Source organism: Periophthalmus magnuspinnatus, chromosome 16 (genome assembly GCF_009829125.3).
Source record: "Periophthalmus magnuspinnatus isolate fPerMag1 chromosome 16, fPerMag1.2.pri, whole genome shotgun sequence".
Classification (NCBI taxonomy): domain Eukaryota; kingdom Metazoa; phylum Chordata; class Actinopteri; order Gobiiformes; family Gobiidae; genus Periophthalmus; species Periophthalmus magnuspinnatus.
This window is the reverse complement of record NC_047141.1, coordinates 31940786-31962454: the sequence shown is the minus strand read 5'-3', so window position 1 is coordinate 31962454 and position 21669 is coordinate 31940786. Positions and strand designations below refer to the sequence as shown.

Below are 21669 nucleotides of genomic sequence, written 5' to 3'. Positions count from 1 at the left end.
CGACTAAACATTTTGTATTTCGGACACAAAACTGTTCTCTCGTCAAAAAACAGACCTGAAGTTTGTGTTTTGTTTCATTCTCACAGGGTTGAGCAGCAGAGGTGCGACATAATGAAGTAAAAGTAGTAAAGTACTGCATTTAAGTAAAGAAAACATTAGTATTTGTGCTTCACCTAAGTACATTTCACAGTATATACTTTTTACTTTTACTTTTCAGTCCTGTTCAAAAATGTAGTGAAGTAGAAAGTACAGATACTGCTCTCAAATGTACTCAAATATTTGTATTATTGTGTGTGGCCAGAATTTGAGCGAAAATATACAAATAAAAACAGATAGAAAAAATATTTATTGAGCTGTTTCTGTTGGACAAAATTCAGCTCAAATATTTATCAAAATCACCATATTTTTTAGCTTTTTTACGACTCAAAATTTGCACAAAATACTTTTACTTTTTACTCTTTATGTACATTTTTAGATAAGTAAGTAGATTTTTTCATGTTTTACTTTTATTACTATAGCATTACTCGCATTATATTCATTTTATTTACTACTCTGGGATCTGTACTTTTACTTAAGTAACAAAACAAAGTACTTCTTCTATACCACACACGCTGTAGTCGTGTACTTTTCACGTTACAAACACCTCAGGCCACACCTCCTCTCCTTCAGGACGTCTCCTCTGTGTTTTTAAAGTCCGTTCATCTCAAAGGACTCGAGTTTTATTATTTCCACTGTCACTCTTTTTTAATTAAATCTCCGGCGATTACTTCAGTCGTCGAGTAGTTTTCAGCACTTCTGTTTTCGATAAGTTCAGGCGTCACTATAAACTCTCAAAAACAGAGCTGTGTTTGTGTAAAATAAACTCTTTTTCCCACAAATGTCCTGTTCCAATCGGTTTGTGGCCCAGATAACGATTCTTCATGATGTTTTTAACCTCATTTGAACTGCCTCACTCACTGTTCAGGCCACAGTGATATAACGAAATAACATTTACTTTTAATATCCGTGTTGTTTAAAGTCTAGGGCTGTAATTGGCTCTGTGCAGCTCGCTCGCTCGCTAAAACGTAAAATAAGCTAATAACATTCAAATTAATTAAAATAAAAACTACGTGATTGTTTTTATATGTAGAATGTTTCAGTTTGTGGTGTTGTTTTAATATTTATTGTGCTTCAAAATTAGCATTAGCGTTAGCATTGACACACAAACATCTCTTTCTAAATCACAGACTGTACAAAGACGTGACCAAATGAAGCTCATCGAGGAGCAGACCACAAGTATCCTAGCAACCAAAGAGCCAATCCGGTGAGAGGCTGTTGAAGGCAACGCCCCGTTTAGTTTGGCAAGGAGCTTAGCAACGCTGTCAATCAAACTTGTTGCTAACGCTAGCGGGAGCGACCTCAGGGAAAAAAGACGCCTGATTTCTCTGTTAATAATGTTCATATCTTGATTTACAGACACAGTAGTTTCTCTCTCTGCCACTCTCTCTCTCTGTGTCTCTTTATCCATTTCTCTCTCTCTTTGTCTCTCTCTCTGCGTCTCTTTGTCCATTTCTCTCTCTGTCTCTTTCTCTGTGTCAATCTGTCCGTCTCTGTCTCTGTCTCTCTTTGTCTCTCTCTTTCTGTCTACCTCTATGTCTCTTTGTCCATTTCTCTCTCTCGCCGTCTGTCTCTCACTCTGTCTCTCTTCACATCTCTTTGTCCATTTCTCTCTCTCTCTCTCTGCGTCTCTTTGTCCATTTCTCTCTCTCTCTCTGCGTCTCTTTGTCCATTTCTCTCTCTCTCTGCGTCTCTTTGTCCATTTCTCTCTCTCTCTACGTCTTTGTCCATTTCTCTCTCTCTCTCTGCGTCTCTTTGTCCATTTCTCTCTCTCTCTGCGTCTCTTTGTCCATTTCTCTCTCTCTCTACGTCTTTGTCCATTTCTCTCTGTCTCTCTGCGTCTCTTTGTCCATTTCTCTCTCTCTCTACGTCTTTGTCCATTTCTCTCTCTCTCTACGTCTTTGTCCATTTCTCTCTCTCTCTACGTCTTTGTCCATTTCTCTCTCTCTCTGCGTCTCTTTGTCCATTTCTCTCTCTCTCTGCGTCTCTTTGTCCATTTCTCTCTCTCTCTGCGTCTCTTTGTCCATTCCTCTCTCTCTCTGCGTCTCTTTGTCCATTTCTCTCTCTCTCTGCGTCTTTGTCCATTTCTCTCTCTCTCTATGTCTCTTTGTCCATTTCTCTCTCTCTACGTCTTTGTCCATTTCTCTGTCTCTCTCCGTCTCTCTCACTCTCTACCTCCATGTCTCCATGTCCATTTCTCTCTCTCTCAGTTTTTCTATAGAAAGTGAATTGGAGTCAGAGTCGATGAAGCAGGAAGTGCGCACACGACCACTTCCTGTTTGTAACGCGGCAGCTAGCAGGTTAGCTACGTCCATTTCCATAAACAGTCCATGTTCTAAACACAGAAGCTCCTCTGGTGAAGTATTTATTTTATTTGTGTTGTGTTTAACATGTTTAACACATCCTAACCCTTTGACCTCTAACCTCTGACCCCTGACGCACCTAGAGCTCCCTGTCCACCGCCTCATCTTTAAATATTTATTCATTTTACCGAGACTCTGCTAAAACCTCATGAAGTTTAAAACTGAACAGGAAGTAGCGACGCTCAGTGAGTTGGTGCACAAAGCCTCAGTCGACCCCATCGTCACGGAAACGGTCGCGACGGAAAAACCCCAGAGCTGAAGCGTTTAAGTCTGAACGAGAACGAGAGAGTCCACAGTGAAAGTCACAAGGACAGAAAGTGCCGGGCGGCGGACGCACAACGAGTAACTCTGAGCCAGCGCTCGGTGACCACGGCGATAATGCGTCATCCACCGCTCGGGAAACGGCTTTACGTCCTCAGAGCGGTTCATTAAAAACACAGTCACTGGAAAGGAAACAGGCGACGATGGCCGACTCGTAAAACCTCGTTAGACAAAGAGAGAAGAAAAACGTGAAAAAATAAAACACGATCAAGGACTTTTGAGTAGTTTTGAGTGTAGCGTAGACAAAACGACACTCACGTCACATAACGAAGTGTTTTGGTTATGAACTTCAAGGCCACGTTAAGTTGTAGTTATTGTGAAGCGATATTATGCGATTTTCAGAGGGTAGAAAGTCGACTCCATGGAAGCAAAAAGTTAAAACCACACTTTGGAACATTCCCAACGGAGATACACATGTTTTTTGCCGTACTGTGGAGTATTAAAGCTGAAGGAGCAACACTCAGTTATGTTTTTCTGCAATAAACACATCAATGATAGAAAAACACTGTATATCAAAGTCTTTAGTGTCTTGCCCAAGGACACAACAACAGCCGTCATTTGTAGGAGCCGGAATCGCACCGTCAACCTTTGGATCGGTGGATCTGACACGACCAACTGAGGTACATTATGTCGCCCGTAATGAAAAAAAAAACACGCTTTAATTTTAGTTACACTGGAGTTTTAATAAAGACACAATTCATAATGAACTGCTCACTGACAGTTTATTAATAGTTTATTAACGATGATTTAGGTTTAGTAACTGTTTTATTAAAGGAGCAGGAGTAGGAGCGGTGATAAAAACATGAACGTAAGATTAAAAAAGAGATAAGTATAAAAAAAGAAAAAAAAAAGATACTTGGGGGATCTTAGGGGGCCCAGAATTGTGAGATTTCCTGACCCCAAATATTTATCGACGGCTCTGTTGTCCATAATTTTCTCTGCTAGATTATATAATTGTAAAGTACAGTACAATTATATAAAATTAATATAACATAATACAACACTAAAGTTATAATTATTAAGCTCTGGAACATTTTTAAACTGTCAGCAACTTTAATCGTTACAGTGATATTATTGTTAATTACAATTATTTTAGCCATCCCAGGTTTGGAGGTAAGAGCTACGAGTTTGGGCGCTACGAGTTAGAAGCTAGAAGTTAGAAGCTAGGAGTTAGAAGCTAGGAGTTAGAAGCTAGGAGTTAGAAGCTAGGAGTTAGAAGCTAGGACATAGAAGCTAGGACATAGAAGCTAGGACATAGAAGCTAGGACATAGAAGCTAGGACATAGAAGCTAGGAGTTGGGCGCTAGGAGTTGGGCGCAAGGGTTTGGGCGCTAGGAGTTTGGGTGCTAGGAGTTTGGGTGCTAGGAGTTTGGGCGCTAGGAGTTTGGGCGCTAGGAGTTTGGGCGCTAGGAGTTTGGGCGCTAGGAGTTTGGGCGCTAGGAGTTTGGGCGCTAGGAGTTTGGGCACTAGGAGTTTTGCGCTAGGAGTTTTGCGCTAGGAGATAGAAGCTAGGAGATAGAAGCTAGGAGATAGAAGCTAGGAGTTAGAAGCTAGGAGTTAGAAGCTAGGAGTTAGAAGCTAGGAGTTAGGGCGCTACGAGTTAGAAGCTAGGAGTTAGAAGCTAGGTGTCTGAATTCTTAATAAACAGTTTGTTCATTCTAAGTATTTTTAAAGTTATTTTCTTCTTCTGTTTTCTTTTTCCCGACGGCCTTACGCCTGTACAACACTGAGGTTTACGACAGATGAAGATTTTGAAGAGAATCTGAATTTCTCCTTGGGGATAAATAAAGTCTTTTTGCTTTTTAGGTATTTTTTTTAAATGTGATTTATAAAACACAAAGTGAAGAAAAGCCGCCGTAGTGAATCATAAGAGCGAGAAGACGACGGGTAAAAGACATTGTCCAGGACCGTTGTGTTCTACTGACGCTGAGGAACACGACGTGACTCATTAAGACCAGGAACTAAACCGGATTCAGAAGAGAGAGCTTCAGACGCGCTAACACAGCAGGGCTAACGACAAAGAAATACACAAAAGGAGCGCAGCCAGGCAACGAAAAGAACGGAAATGTGAAGTTTGAAACGACCAAACATGACAAATGGACATAATGGATGTAATCAGTCTGGATCGTTAGCATACGGCTACATGAACCAGAGCTCGTTCCAAACTTTCGCTAATAACGGACGATAATGAGGTGGGAGTCCTGCTTTTGGAGAGTGAAGAGCTGCAGTTTTGAGTTTCGCTAAAGCTACAAAGCCAAAAGTATAAGATGGAAAAAATAAAAGATTACGTGGACATAACTGAACGGAACGGCAATTTACGCTAATGATTTATATCAAAGTCTCGTCTTCGTCGTCATGGAGCTCATCTCGACTCTCGTCTGGTGGAAATTGTGTTTTGTCTCATCCCCAAATAATAAATAATTCTCAATATCGACATAAATAAAACACTGTTTTCAGACGATTGAAAACAGCGGCACGTTTCTGACCACGTGTATCATAGCAACCAATCAAACCTGTTGCTAACGGGAGCGACCGCAGGGAAAGACGGCGTCTGATTTGTCTGTTATTAATGTTCATGTCTTGATTTACAGACACAAAAGTGAAATAAAAACCCCAGGATCATGTAGAGGGTTAATGGACATAAACGGACAGAGCTAACCTGCTAGCTACCGCGCTACAAACAGGAAGTGATCATGTCGCACTTCCTGTTCTACATGATCCTGGGGTTTTTATTTCACTATTGTGTCTGTAAAGAGAGAGAGAGACAGAGAAAGAAAGAGAGACAGAAACAGAGAGACAGACAGAGAGAAAGACAGAGAGAGAGAGACAGAGAGAGAGAAAAAGAGAGAGAGATAGAAACAGAGAGACAGAGAGAGAAACAGAGAGAGAAACAGAGAGAGAGACAGAGAAAGAGACAGAGTGAGAGCGAGACAGAGAGGGAGAGACAGAGAGAGAGAAACAGAGATAGAGAGAAAGAGACAGACAGAGAGAGAGAGAGAGACAGAGACAGCAAGAGAGACAGAAACAGACAGGCAGAGAGAAACAGAGAGAGAGACAGACAGAGAGAGAGAGACATACAGAGACAGATAGAGAAGGAGAGAGACAGATACAGAAACAGAGAGAGACAGAGAAAGAGAGAGAGAGACAAAGAGAGAGACATACAGAGAGAGAGACACATACAGGGAGAGAGAGAGAGAGAGAGAGAGACATACAGGGAGAGAGAGTCTGTGGAGATTACACAGATGTGAGGCCGAGTGGGAATATTTATTATCGTCGTGGACTCAGAATCGGTATCGAGTATCGAGTATCAAGGTTCCGTAAACCTTGTGATTGGTGCTTCAGACGGAGGAGTTGAGCCTCGTGCGCTGCATCTGAACAGTCGCACACAAAAGGAGACTGATTACCTCAAGTCTGTCCAAATGAACTTCAACAAACACTCTAAATGTTCACGAGGCCGTTGCCAGGTTTGTGCAGCGTTCGTCATTTATGTGGACGATTTACTCAAAAAATCATACAATTTTCTTAAAAACTACCTCAACTTTTGAATTTCATCTAAAAACACTGACATGAATCTCAACTTTGGGTTTACAGGATCCAAATTACACCGTTTTCTGATCTGTTATAGCTCAAAAACTGCACATTTAGCCAGAGTTCTTCTCCCAAACTGAAACCGCTCTGTTCCACCTTGTGATGTCATCATGTGGAGATACAGGAAGTGCTCCGCTGTGTTTTTAAACTCCACACACCTTCATTTCTAGAATCATTTGGATGATTTCAGCGTCTGGAATTGCCCCTTTTCTCTACTCAACTAAAATGTAAAATGCAGCTTTTAACTTGAAAACTACCACTTGATGACATCACAAGGTGGAACGTCGCATTTTGAGCTTTGGAGATGTAGATAGACTAATGATAAAGTGTGACTCAAACATGTGTGAATGAAACAAAACACAGCTCCAGGTCTGTTTTTGAGGAGGAAACAGCGTTAGAACATGATTTAAAGCTACAAGAGTCAGTTTTGTGTGATACGGGACATTTAAGAGTCACTTCACTGTGATTGGTTGAATCCACCTGTCAATCACCCAGAGAAGCAGAAGCAGAGGAGAAGTAAACGCTTATATCTGCACTTGAGCTAAACCCAAAAGAAAAACACTGAAAAACGACTGAAATGGCAGATGTTTCACGCCTTCATAGACTTTTTTGGTGCAATTTCACATGTTTTTTTTACATCGTCTGAACGTGCACTGTGTTCTGCGTCCTGATTGGCAGTTACAGAGAGAACACAGTTTTTCAGTGTAAAATAAATCGAAGCCAGAGTTGACGGAGCAGGAAGTGCGCCTATGATCACTTCCTGTTTGGACCGAGGCGGCGAGCAGGTTAGCGACGTCCCTCTATGTCCGTCCACTCTGCTCAAATTCACTTTACATCGTACCTGCTGCTTCAGACTCGTCATTTTGGTCTTAAATGTTCAGATTAACCCTCTACATGATCCTGGGGTTCATTTTTTTGAGTTATTTTGAGGTTTTGTTTTGTTTTTTTCCTTTTTTTTAAGTTATTATAAGTTTATTTTTTTTATTTTTTTTTATTTTATTTTGAGTTAATTTTTTTTAGTTATTGAGTTTTTGTTTGTTTTTTTCAGGTTATTTTGAGTTTATTTTGATTTATTTTTTGTTATTTTCAGGATTTTTTTTGTTATATTGAGTTTATTTTTATTTATTTATTTTTATTTTAAATTTATATTTGTTTTTTTGATAAAGTTGAGTTATTTTGTTTTTTTCCTTTTTTCTTTTTTTAAGTTATAAGTTTATTGATTTATTTTATTATTTTTTTTGGAGTTATTTTGAGCTTTTGTCATTAGCAACAGGTTTGATTGACAGCGTCGCTAAGGACCCGCTCCCTGCTAAACCAGTGATGCGGACGGGAAGGGGCGTCACCTTCAACATCCTCGCTCCTGATTGGCTCTGTGGTTGCTATGATACTCAAATCAGCCGCTACACCCGCTCTAGCCTCGACGTCAAGACTCAGACTCGACGGTTGATGGCGTCACGGTCCCGTTTGCCCCTGAGGCTCTCCACGTGCACATTTTATAAACTCTGCGTGACTTTTTATGCTAATCCTCTCGCGACGAAAGACAAAAACACACTTATATATACATACACACACACACCCCCACACGCGTTTTGGAAGGAACTGGTTTTTGACTGACAAGTAACTGCAGCTCAGTTTGTTCGCGAGGTTTAAGCTCCTCGCAGGTCAGAACACGCCGCCTGAGTCTGTGTGCTTTTCCCACACGCCATTATCAAGACAACTGCCCCGACTGTACTGCAAAAAACCTCCAGAATGCACTTTAAACGACTGGATATTCCTCTTTCTAATCCAGCGCTTATATCCTGAACAAACCGCGAGTTGACACAGAAAACATAACGACAATCCGCAGCTTAAAACTCTAAATCGGCGCTTTTGTGTTTGTGTTTGCTCCAAAGTTATAATCTCTCACCCGTGGATCATTTCTGTTGTAATTTGCACGTTTTAAATCACAATATTCAAGTAAAATGACGTAATAAAAGCGACGAGAAGCTGCCGGCGCCCCCTACAGACAGCTGCACGTCACGCTAAAGCGAAAGGTTTTTAAAAATTTGTACCAAAAAATGACGACGCGACGCTGCCGAATCCGAGCGTCAACGATTAAAAGAAAATAAAACCGGAGAAGGAAGCGCGGATGTCGCAGTGGGAGGTGAAAACGGGGATTTACGGACAAAATGGCGGCCTGAAAATAGTCGATTAAAGATTAAACTCAAACATGAAACGCTCCAAATACAAATTCAAGAGGAAAAGGAGAAGAAACGACTAAAACACGGTGAAAATCTCTGAAAAAGTCCATTTTGCAGAAAGGTTTGATTTGAAATTAAACACTGAAAAAGTCCAAAATGCAACGTGACGATTAAATAATGAACTAAACGAGTAAAAACGACTCAAAGGTTTTTTGCAGTGCACTTCTCGAGCCAAAAAAACGACAAACGAAACACAATCTGAACTTTTCAAACCTTTAAACGTGTTCACTCAGATGTTTTTAAAAAAGCTCATAAAAGTTTGATTATGCAGAAGAACAAAGATGAAAGAAAAATGTTTCACCTGAGAGAGAGAGAGTCCAGAGACGAGGGTTAAAGTACGGACGACGATTTGACACAAGAGCTGGTTTCACACACGAGTCTGATCACAGGGAGAGAGATTTAATTTACACAGCCGTGAAGGAGGGAGGAGGAGGGAGGAGGAGGGAGGAGAGGGGAGAAAGAAAAAGAGCTGTGAGAGAAGAGAGAGAGTAAAGAGGGAGAAGAGGAAGAGGGGAAGAAAGGGGAGAGGAAGAGCTGTGAGAGGAGAGAGAGGGAAGAGAGAGCAAAGAGGGAGAAGAGGGAGAGGGAGGAAGAGCTGTGAGAGGGGAGAGAGGGAAGAGAGGGAGAAGAGGAAGAGGGGAAGAAAAGGGAGAGAGGAAGAGCTGTGAGAGGGGAGAGAGGGAAGAGAGGGAGAAGAGGAAGAGGGGAAGAAAAGGGAGAGAGGAAGAGCTGTGAGAGGGGAGAGAGGGAAGAGAGGGAGAAGAGGAAGAGGGGAAGATAAGGGAGAGAGGAAGAGCTGTGAGAGGGGAGAGAGGGAGAGAAAGCAAAGAGGGAGAAGAGGAAGAGGGAGAAGAGGAAGAGCTGTGAAAGGAGAGACTGGAAGGGGAGAAGGAGAAAGGGTGAATACGGAGAGAGGGGAGAGGGGAGACTGGGAGAGACAGAGGTGGAAGAGAGGGAGAAGGAGTAGGAGAAGACGGAGAAAGAGGAGGAAGAGGGGAAGAAAGGGGAGAGAGGAAGAGCTGTGAGAGGGGAGAGAGGGAGACAGTGAGGGGGAAGAGAGGGAGAAGAGGCAGAGGGGAGAAAGGAGAGATAAGGTGTGCGGGGGGAGACTGGGAGAGGGGCAAGAGGAAGAGAGGGAGAGTGGGTGAGGTGGGAGAGGGAGAGAGGGGGAAGAGGTGTGAGAGAGGGGGAGGTGTGAGAAGGAGAGGAGTGGAGAGAGTGAGAGGAGTGAGAGGTGCGAGGGGGGAGGGCAGGTGACATCACTGTGCCAATTTGACAAAGGGCAGAGAGAAAAACCAACAGGAAAAAAAAAAAAAGAGAAAAACCAACAGACTCAAGAGCGCACTGCAAAAAATGAAAGAAAAAATAATATACATGATTTAAAGGTGCACTGTGGAACTTTTCTAGTGGAGGGTCTGTCACCTGCAACTCCCACATGGAGACAGACCAACTGTAAAGCCTCAGTCAAAGTTTAGATTTACTCTGCAGCTCAGACTCAAATGACACAAACGTCACATTATCACACGTCTATGGGCCCAGGACAGATCTCTAGATGACTCAAACACTCCTGACACGAGTTTGACGAGGGAACGACCTCATGACACGGAAGAAAGATCCAAAACAGAAGAGTGTACAAAAATACGCTTTTTTCTTTTTTGGCAGTGACTGAAGAAGACGCAGACAAACGAGACGAGAAACAAATTTCATCTAGTACAGAGAGAGAGAGACAGACAGACAGAGAGAGAGAGACACAGAGAGAGAGACAAAGAGACAGAGAGAGACAGAGAGACAGAGAGAGAGACACAGAGAGCGAGAGAGAGACAAAGAGAGAGAGAGACACAGAGAGACAGAGACAGAGAGAGAGAGAGAGACAAAGAGAGAGACAGAGAGAGAGACAGAGAGAGAGACAGAGAGACAGAGAGAGAGAGAGAGAGAGACAGAGAGAGAGACAAAGAGACAGAGAGAGACAGAGAGAGAGAGACAGAGAGAGAGAGAGACACAGAGTGAGAGACAGAGAGACAGCCATAGAGAGACAGAGAGAGAGAGACACAGAGAGACAGAGAGAGACAGAGAGAGAGACAGAGACACAGAGAGAGAGAGACAGAGACAGAGAGAGAGAGAGAGAGACAGAGACTGAGAGAGAGAGAGAGAGACAGAGACTGAGGAGAGAGAGACACAGAAAGAGAGAGACAGAGACACAGAAAGAGAGAGACAGAGACACAGAAAGAGAGACAGACACAGAAAGAGAGAGACAGAGACAGACAGAGAAAGAGACAGACAGGTCTGTGGAGTCGACTCATCAGGTTCATCAAACCTCTGCATTTTCAAGTCAAAGTGAGAAAAGCAAAGAGCCAAACACAGACCAGTCGTCCACTAAAGTGTGAACGGAGCAGGGGGCGGAGCCACACATTTTTGTTTGGAGGAGCTAAGCGGGGGCAAAGGTCACGTAAAAAGTTAAGCTCGAGCGTTTTAACAGTGGAGCGTATCCCCCCCCCCCACTCCTTGTCCTGTTTGTTTAACTGTAATTTCCCCGTGTAGTGAGTTAGAAAACCTAATCATATGGAATTATTTATATTATTTTAGTCTCATTTTGAAATTTGCGGTTCTCGTTTGAACATTTTTTTTAGATTTAGAAGATTAGATGTCCTGTGAAAATGAAGGAAAAACTCTTTGCGGGAGCCATGGGGGACCATTCTTAAGGAGGCTAGGGCCCCTTTAAGCCCCCTCTGGCACCGCCCCCTTAAATAAATGAGTCCCTGGTTGTCCCAATGGAAATACATCAGTTTAATGCCACACTGTGAAACATTCCAGGCAAAGTTATAACATCCCCGTGAAGTCGAGCAGGTGGCGAACCCTCACCGCAAAATTCACATGACGTACCTTTAAAAAAACAATGGACTAAATAAAAAGAAAACCCATCACAAAAATCGGACTTTTTCACAGTGTAATTTTCATAAAAACGCTCGAACTTAAGGCAGTAGCTTCTTGCGCAGAGTAACCGTTAAATCGATGCTAATGACGTTACGCGGCTCTGTCCAAACCCGCAGTGATCGATCGTTTCCAAACTCAGCCAAAACATCTCCGATCTACGGTCTCCGCGGCCGATCCCCCCGGAGCCAAACGAGCCTCATGAAAAAGCCAAATTACCCGTCGCACCAGTTTCCTTCTCTAATGTCGCTGGAAACTCCTGCAGAGGCTACGCTAGAAAAACGGAGGACTAGCTTCAGACTTTATTCGATGTTGTTTACACGGCTAAAAGTCAGATTTGTGACTCAAAATTACTTCAAATAAGAATAATCCAGGTCTGATCCATCGTAAAAGCCAAAGTTAAATCTGTAAACTGGACAAAACGTTGTAAAAAGTGAAGATGTTTTGGCTGCGAATCCGAGCCAATATTCAGTCTTAACGGGCCAACTGGCTAGCTCTTTTGTTCTCTTTGTTTCCCTTGTTTGCTTTGGGTCTGAGGATATTTTTTCCTAACAAAAATAGCTTCTTTAACTCCCATCTCAAACCACTTCTTTTCATCTTCCAATCGTGTCTTTGAGATTGAGATGAACAGCCGACTGTGGTCCTGAGCTGCTCTCACGACGGAAAAAAAATCAAAATAAGAACGTTACATTTTGACTTGCGAGGTAAAATTTCTCACCAGTGGAATAGATGTTTCTCTTAGGTCTGAACTGGTCGACGGTTGGCGCAATTATAGAAACGCAGATGCTAATCGATTGCGAAAACTAGCATCAAAACTAGACTCATTTGCGCAGGAACCGATGTTAAAAAAGTCACATTCACAGGACAGAAATGAACCTTTCCTGAATGATCTTGAGCTTTATCAGGACAGATCAGTATACGACATCTTGTATCCGTTTCATATTACAACCAGACAACTTTTTAGCCAATCAGGGACGTGCATAGTCCGCCGTATCAAAACAAATATGGCTGCTTACGAGGAAAAAAGAAAGGAAAAAAATGTCACATGGGGCTAAAAAAAAAACCCAAAACAAAACATCACAATCAGACCTGGAGTTGTGTTTTCTGTTTCATTCACACAAATTTAACACAAAAACAAACCTGCATATTTCGCTTGACAGAAAACGCTCCGCTCCACCCTGTGATGTCATCATGTGGCGATACAGGAAGTGCTCCGCTGTGTCGTTAAACTCCCTACAACTTCATTTTTTCTAGAATCATTTGGATCATTTCAGCATCTGGAATTACCAATCTCTACTGAACTAAAAAGGTAAAAGCAGCTCTGTTTATTTGAAAACTACCACTTCATGACATCACAAGGTGGAACGGCGCATTTTATACACACCCATGGACGACACATATAAGGCCACATGGGAATATACGCGAAAGTACTACAATTTAATGTCGAAAATCACATTCTATGGTCTAAATAAAAGCATTTTTTATTAGCGTTGTGGTATCGGAATCAGTATCGGAATCGGTTCTTCTGATTCTTTACCCCCTTAGTCCTGCATTAAACAACGTAGTTTTTAATTCTGAGTCAAATAAAGAACTCCAGGGCTTATAAACTCATCTCACTTTAACTTTTTTTTGCGGCTGTGGTTGTGCATTTCATACAGACAAAGAAAAAGAAGAAGACAACACTTGGAGCTTTGATGTTCGGCGCCGGTTTCCTCCGTTTTCTAACGAAGCCGCAATTCGCCAGGAGCTTTGAGTAATTATCCGGCGTGTTAAGAGCCGCCAGAGGAGTGATGTACGAACAGGCACGAGCGCGAGAACAAGCACAGCAGGACCCGAGAGCGAGGAAAGAGGAGGAAAGAGGAAGAAAGAAAGGAACGCAGCAGCAGATCCGAGGTTTTACACGAGAATTCACTTCACGCGTTTCCTTCTGGATCGTCGTATTAAGTCGTTTTCTGATGTTTTAATGTCGTTTTCTCGTCACAAACATCTTAACAGTAACAGTAACTTGCATTTATCCAATATCAGGTGTTTTTGAGAAGAAAAAAACAACTAATTATGTTGTTTTTTTACTGAAAACTACTCGCCTCTCCAGAGATCTAATCCCAAACTTGGTCATGTGGTTTCAGCGGCTCGTTGCTATGGATACGGTACTTAAAAGGCTCATATTACGTGGTTTTCTGATCTGTTTTAATGTCGTTTTCTCGTCACAAACATCTTAACAGTAACTTGCATTTATCCAATATCAGGTGTTTTTGAGAAGAAAAAAAAACTGTAATTATGTTTTTTTTTTACTGAAAACTACTCGCTTCTCCATAGATCTGATCCCAAACTTCGTCATGTGGTTTCAGCTGCTAGTTGCTATGGATACACGGTACTTAAAGGGCCAGTATTACGCCGTTTTCTGATCTGTTTTAATGTTGTTTTCTTGTCACAAACAGACCTGGAGTTGTGTTTTCTTTCATTCACACAAGTTTTAAACTGAAAACACTCCGTTCCACCTCGTGATGTCATCATGTGGCGATACAGGAAGTGCTCCGCTGTGTTTTTAAACTCCACACACCTTCATTTCTAGAATCATTTGGATCATTTCAGCCCCGGAATTGTCAATCTCTACTGAACTAAAAGGTAAAAATAGCTCTGTTAACTCGAAGAAAACTACCACTTGATGACATCACAAAGTGGAACAGAGCGTTTTGAGCTTTGCAGATGTAGACAGACTGATAATAAAGTGTTACTCAAAAACAAAACACAACTCCAGGTCTGTTTTTTGAGGAAGTAACAGCAGAATAACACAACTTAAACCTCATGAGAGTCAGTTTTGTGTAATTGCTAAACGTCCCTGCGTTTCCTCGGGGCTTATACTTTTTCTAAAACTTGCCGACCCTGTGACCCTTCGACTAGTTTAGCCGCTCACATTTCAGTCTTCTCTCAAATATTAATACTCGTGGACGTGTTTAAAATGTCTAATCTGATGGATGGTCTGCTGCCTGTTTGAAGATGCCTGGAATGTTCCATGTTGTGGCATTAAACGTCCTATATTACGCAAAACTGACTCTTTAAGCTTTAAGTCGCGTTCTAATGTCGTTTCGTCAAAAACAGACCTGGAGTTGTGTTTTGCTTCATTCATACACGTTTGGAAATGTAGACAGACAAATAATAAAGTGCTACTCAAAGCTCAAAACGCTCTGTTCCACCTTGTGATGTCATCAAGTGGCAGTTTTGTTTTTTTTTCAAACTAACCGCTACCTCTTTAGCTTTAGCTCAGTACAAACCGGCAATTCCAGAGCCGAAATGATCCAAATGATTCTAGAAATGAAGGTGTGTGGAGTTTAAAAACACAGTGGAGCACTTCCTGTATCGCCACATGATGACATCACAAGGTGGAACGGAGCGTTTTCAGTTTGAGAGAAGAAGAAATCAGGCTAAATACGCAGGGTTTTCTGTGTTAAACATGTGAGAATGAAACAAAAAAAACAACAGTTATTTGTCTTGATGCTCGTCTCCGTAGAAACTCGCTCCGTGGACGCCGTACGGTGGAACATTCCCAGCAAAAGCGATAACATCTCCGTGGAGACGAGCGGACGCGGGCCGTGCTCCAGAATGTTTACAGCGCATCTTTAAACGTACTATTCCATTAGCATATCCCGTTTCATCATTTCACGCAGTATCTTAGACGGATTTAGACGTTTCGGAGAAGGACAACACGCTCATCTTTAAACGTATTGCCCCGTATCGCCGCGGGCCAAACGTGGCGTCTTTAAAGAGGAGACTTCTGGGACGTATTGGGCCCTGAGGGGGAATGACTCGTCCTTATCGCGTTCGCTTACATCCAGGCTGCCGGCGCTATCTACGAAGAGGACGCCCTTCAAAGCAACGCGCCAAGAGACAGATAAGGAGGGATGAGACGGATGAGTGCGAGAGGATGGATCTCCTGCAGCTTCAAAAGGAAACGGGGGAAGAAAAAGGGAACGTCACATGACTTTGAGTTCAAATGGCTGGGATTTGTAATGTTTATGTTGTTTTTGCTAATGTCTACAGGATTTAAAGACACGGAACAGACGTGTTTACTTTGTATTATGGATTCACTAAGCTAATTTTGTAGCTTATAACAGAATTAGCTGTTCTTGAAGCTAACGGAGAGATAAGGCTGCCAGTTTACGTTGTCAAAAGTATCGAAAGTCAGGCGCTAATTGATGCTAAAGCTAGTATCAAAACTAGATACTCATTTGGACAAGTATCGATACTAAAAAGACAAAAATGAACCTTTCCTGATTAGCGTTAGCAGCTGTATAAGACCACACTTGTTGTCGTGGTGTTGTAAGCTAATTCCGTAGCTGCGACTGCCCTAAAGCTAACTGAGAGTGATATGGCGGCCAGTTAAGGTTGTCAAAAGTATCAAAAGACAGATGCTAACCAATGCTAAACCTAGTATCCAGACTAGATACTCATTTGAACAAGTATCGATGCTAAAAAGTCACATCAACCAGACAGAAATGAAGCTTTCCTGATTAGCGTTAGTAGCACACGTGTTGTTGTGGTGTGGTAAGCTAACTGCAAGGCTAACTGACAGAGATATAGCTGCCAGTTCAGGTTGTCAAAAGTATCAAAAGTCAGACACTAATCGATACTAAAAAGACAGAAATAAACCTTTCCTGATTAGCATTAGTAGCTGTATAAGACACACTTGTTGTTGTATTGTAAGCTAATTCTGTATCCGCAACTGCCCTGAAGCTAACAGAGAGATAAGGTTGCCAGTTTAGCGTCTGACTTTCGATACTTTTGACAACGTAATCGACGCTAAAACTATTATTGAAACTAGAAACTCATTTGGACAAGTATCGATACTAAAAAGACAGAAATGAACCTTTCCTGATTAGCGTTAGTAGCACACTTGTTGTTGTGGTGTGGTAAGCTAATTCTGAGGCTAACTGACACAGATATGGCCGCCAGTTAGGGTTGCCAAAGGTATCAAATTTAGATGCTTATCGATGCTAAAACTAGTATCGAAACTAGATACTCATTTGGACAAGTATCGATACTAAAAAGTCACATCAACCAGACAGAAAAGAACCTTTCCTGATTAGCGTTAGTAGCTCATCACAACATACAAGTACAAAACCACACTTGTTGTGGTGTTGTTAGCCAATTCTGCAACCGCAGCTGCCCTGAGGCTAACGGGCGGAGTTATATCTGCCGATCTGCACCAAAGGCTTCGATATCGCTCCAGTATCACAGGTAAAGCTTCACTGTGCAACTTTTCTTGCAAGAGTTTGCCACCTACTTGTTTCCATGGAGATACTATTGTTTTGCCAGGAATGCTCCACATTAAGGCATTAAACATATCACTTTATGGTGGCAAGAAACTGACGGCACCGGGCCACGTTACAGGTCAGATCTGTGGAGAGGCGACGCCGCTCAAAGTATGATCACATGTTTTGTTTTTTTTAAGTTTTTGGGGTTTTTTTGTTTTGTTTTTTTGTTTGTTTTTTACTCTAGAACATTGCAGGAAAAGCTTTACAGCATCGCCATGGAGACAAGCAGATGGCAGAAAAGTTATATCAGAAAAGTTACACAGTGTGCTTTTAGTTTAGACGACCCAACAACAGCAAAACCGTTTTAAAATGTCTAAACTAAAAGCGAAATATGTAACTTTTCTGCCATTGGCTTGTCTCCATGGAGATGCTAACGACCCAACAACAACAAAACCATCTTAAACTAAAGGCGCACTGTGTAACTTTTCTGATGGACCTTTTCTCCTACGTGCTCGTCTCCATGGAGATGCTATAAAGCTTTTCCTGGAATGTTCTACAGTATTGTTCTCTCTATATTTAACATCTCCATGGAGACGAGCAGCTGGTAGAAAAGTTCCACCAGAAAAGTTCCACAGCGTGCTTTAGTTTAGACATTTTAAAATGGTTTTGCTGACACTGGGTCGTCTAAACTAAAACACGCACTACGTCACTTTTCTGCCGCCTGCTCGTCTCCATGGAGATATTAACGTTACAACAACAAAACCATCTGAAACTAAAGACGAATTATGTCACGTTTCTGGTGGAACTTTTCTGCCTCCTGCTCGCGGTGGAGAAAGTTCCACCAGAAAAAAAACCTTCATATGTCGATGTGGTAACTATGGCGACAGGCCCAGCTGCAGTCGCACAGTTTGGTTTTTTGGATTTAATGTAAATCTGATCGGAAAAATAATGAGGAAACAGAAGTGAGAGAGCTCAGCGTTTACACTTCTGCAGTTTCAACTATTTAATCCTGTATTTAAATCTAAAATGTATTTAAAATATTAATAATGCTGCACCTACATTGAAAAAAAAATATTATATTATGTCCCAAAAAAAGATCCTCGGCCTTTGCTCAGTCCTTTTCTTTTCAAACCATCAGAGAATCAGCTCCAGACTCTGAAACTGTCTGAACTTTTTCCATTTTATTTAATCAAACGTGTCACATCAGTTTGATTCATTTGTTCTGGTTCTTTTGTTTCTCTGTAAAACTCTGCACAGAATCATTTTTATATTAGTTTGGACTGAAGGAAACGTCGTGTTCTGGACATTTTGGACGTTTCATTGTTTTTTACTGTTAAAGTTAAAGATGAACTGAGTTTTATAAAGTGACTGATGAAATGTGAGATTAATGTGGAGGAAAAAAACACGAGAGAAATAAGGAACAAAACAGAGTTTATTTTGTGAGATGAATGAATTTGTGCACGGTCCCTGACAATTAAAGAAGAAAGACAGAAACAGAAAGAAAGAAAAGATAGAAGAAAAAGAAAGAAAGAAAAGAAAAAGAAAGAAAAAAATAAAATAAAGAGATAACAAAAAGAAAAGAAATAAAAAAGAAAAATAAAGAAAAGAAATTAAGAAAAATAAAGAAAAAAGAAAATAAAGAAAGAAAAAGAAAATAAAGAAAGAAAAAGAAAATAAAAATAAAGAAAAAAGAAAAGAAAAAAGAATGAAAGAAAAATAAATAATAAATAAATAAATAAAGAAAAAAATAAAATAAAGAAATAAAGAAAGAAAAAATAGAAAGAAAGAAAAGAAAAAATAAAAGAAAATAAAGAGATAACTAAAAAGAAAAGAAATACAAAAAGAAAAATAAAGAAAAGAAATAAAGAAAAAATAAAATAAAGAAAGAAAATTAAAATAAAGAAATAAAGAAAAAGAAAAAAAAGAATGAAAGAAAAAAAATAATTAAAAAATAAAATAAAGAAATAAAATAAATAAAGAAATAAAAAAAAGAAAGGAAATATAGAAAGAAAGAAAAAGAAATAAAGACTCCACTCCAGACTGTCCTTCTGCTCTGAGCAGAGACACATTTTAAATTCTGCTCATTTGACCTGATCTCGATCTTGACATTCACGACGCGGAGTCAGATCTGAAGAAAAATCTATCTATGGATCAATAAGATGAAAGGATAGAAACGGGAGGAGGGAGTGGAGTCTGGGAGCGAGGGATGTGTGATGGAGGAGTGGCATGAGTGTGAGATGAAGAAACGACAAGAGAAAAATCAGATTTGAAAACTCACTGACTCCACCTGTTACACCACAACCTTCTCCTTTCTACAGCTGTGGGACTTGGGCCTTGTACCAGTGCTATTCCTGCTTTAAACGTGAACTGTGTAACTTTCCTGCGTGTCTCCATGACGACGTTATTACCCGAAACATTCCACAGTACAGCATTAAGCTTTTAGTCACTGTCTAGTCACTGCTGATAAATAAAAACAGTCACTTTTTTAGGTTTTCTACTGGTTTAACCAAACTATAATCCTCATTTACATTTAAGACAACAGTATGTATTGCTAAGTATTGCCTGGAATGTTCCACAGTATAGCATTAAACTTATCTATGTCCACTGAGACAAGCAGGTGGCGCCATTAAAGGTCTTATATTACGCAAAAGTGACTCTTGTGAGGTTTAAGTCGTGTTCTAATGTTGTTTCCTCCTCAAAAACGGACCTGGAGTTGTGTTTTGTTTCATTCACACATGTTTTAGTCTGTCTCCAAAGCTCAAAATGCTCTGTTCCACCTTGTGATGTCATCAAGTGGTAGTTTTTTGGAAAGTGAACAGCTACTTTTACCTTTAGTTTATTACAGAGTGACAATTCCAGGTTTAAAATGATCCAAATGATTCTAGAAATGAAGGTGTGTGGAGTTTAAAAACACAGCGGAGCACTTCCTGTATCACCACACGATGACATCACAAGGTGGAACGGAGCGTTTTCAGTTTGAGAGAAGAACAGTGGAGAGGCGAGCCAGCTCCAACCTTATTTCTATTACACACAGTTGGCCGGAGTGCAGCACACGATAATAATTACAAAAGACGATGAAATAGACACAGACAGACAAAATAAAAGACAACATTAATCACAATCAAAGGCTAAAGTGAACCGCTAACTGCTAACCGCTAACCGCTAACCGCTAACAGCTAACAGCCCTATGCCCCTGTACTACCAGCGGGGAAAGGCGTAGGGCTGAAGCAGATCGGGCGGATTAAGTGGAGCGAGGCCGTGGAGGCATTTCAAAACTCATTTTTTAATTAATTTGATACGAGACAGAGCCACAACAAAAACATTTAATTCCTTGTTAATTATAAAACAAGACAAAGCTAATCCAATTGTGGTACGTAGCCCCGCCCTCCCGTCGAATCCCCTGTGGACGAGTAGGTTTTCCTGCACATTCTGGTGATAAAATGTCAATCTTTGTTACCGATTATCACGAAAAATCTCTCACGAACGATTATTGTCGACCCTTTTTTACACGATAAACGATACTTTTGTCCAAACCGGATATCGTCTTTCAGTATCGGTATCAGTATCAGTATCAAATCCCTAAATAAAAACGAGCCTGACGTGGTTTTGTTTCTTTCTTTTCGCCCGTCGATAATAAAAGACACGAGTTTAATCCGACACTTTGGACCATTGGAGGCAGAGCAATAAGAGCAGAAAAGGTTACACAGTGCAACTTTAAATTGGATCTGATTCTAATTAAAAGTTGAGAAAGTTCAGACGGCCGCTCTTCTGCCGCGTCTTCACTCACTTTCAGCTCGAGATTGAACCAATTACCGAGCGGCGCGGTTAAAGCGGCGACGTCGTCCATATCTCCACAACAACTCGATGAACTTTTATCAAACGACGCGCCGCAAACTCATTAAAACAGCTCCACTTTTCACTTTAAATCTTTATCTACCTGCTAAAAGTCCCGGTCAACAGTCGTAAAAAACGCAAAACAAAGACGGTCGCATAGCACAGCTGCCGCGCGGACAATGGGACGGGCCCGGACAAAGACCCCGGGGTCAAAGGTCACGGAGGTGCGTCCCGACTCTGGGGCTTTGTTCTTGTGTTTACACCGGACCGACCGAACAATAAAACCACAAACGCAAACGGCGCTTTACGAGAGGCCGTTTCACGCGTCGTAAACCGCTCCACATGCTCCAAGTTACGGCATTAAACGTCTCGATCTGTGGAGGCGAGAAAGTGACGCTGCCAGGTCACGTTACAGGTCAGATCTGTGGAGAGGAGACTTGTCGTTTTTAAAGTTTTGGGTTTTTTTTTTAACAATAAAAACCCTGATGACTGAAAAAAACGCAGCAGAACACTGTAGAAAATTACAGGAAAGGCTTTATAGCATCTCCATGGAGACGAGCAGGTGCCAGAAAAGTTCCACCAGAAAAGTTCCACACTGCGCCTTTACTTTAAAATGGTTTTGTTGTTCTTGGGTTGTTAGCGTCTCCAAGCAAAAGAGCAGACGGTAGAAAAGTTCCACCAGAAAAGTTCCATAGTTTGCTCGTCTAAACTAAAGACAAAGTTCCACCAGAAAAAAATCCGCAGTGCGCTTTTAGTTTAGACGATCCAACAACAACAAAACCGTCTTAAATAGTCTAAACTAAAGGTGCACTATGTCACTTTTCTGGTGGAAATTTTGATTTGTAAACTGGCAAATGTTTTATTTATTTTTTTTACACTAACAAATATTGTTTTACGCTTACAAAGTTGTAATTTTACACACAAATCTCACAAGTTTTGAGACTTATGTTGAGCCGAGTTTGTCTCAAAAAGATTCGTGAGCGCAGCGGCTGAAGACAGAGGGGGCGGGGCTACAGGGGGCGGGGCTAAAGGGGGCGCGACTTCATC

At 41.2% G+C, this 21669-nt stretch overlaps 1 protein-coding gene across 5 annotated transcripts in view; it reads right to left on the bottom strand.

Annotated features, from left to right (window-relative positions):
- Positions 1-21669, bottom strand: part of ddr1 (discoidin domain receptor tyrosine kinase 1) — a 130174-nt gene that overhangs the window by 95453 nt on the left and 13052 nt on the right. For 2 of the 5 annotated variants that reach the window (XM_033981311.2, XM_055227673.1), the window contains exon 1: positions 8910-8991. The exons of the other annotated variants lie outside the window; for them this stretch is intronic. The gene's annotated coding sequence lies outside the window, so the exon portion shown is untranslated. Of the gene's footprint in view, positions 1-8909; positions 8992-21669 lie in introns of those variants that run through there. 5 annotated transcript variants of the gene reach the window in all.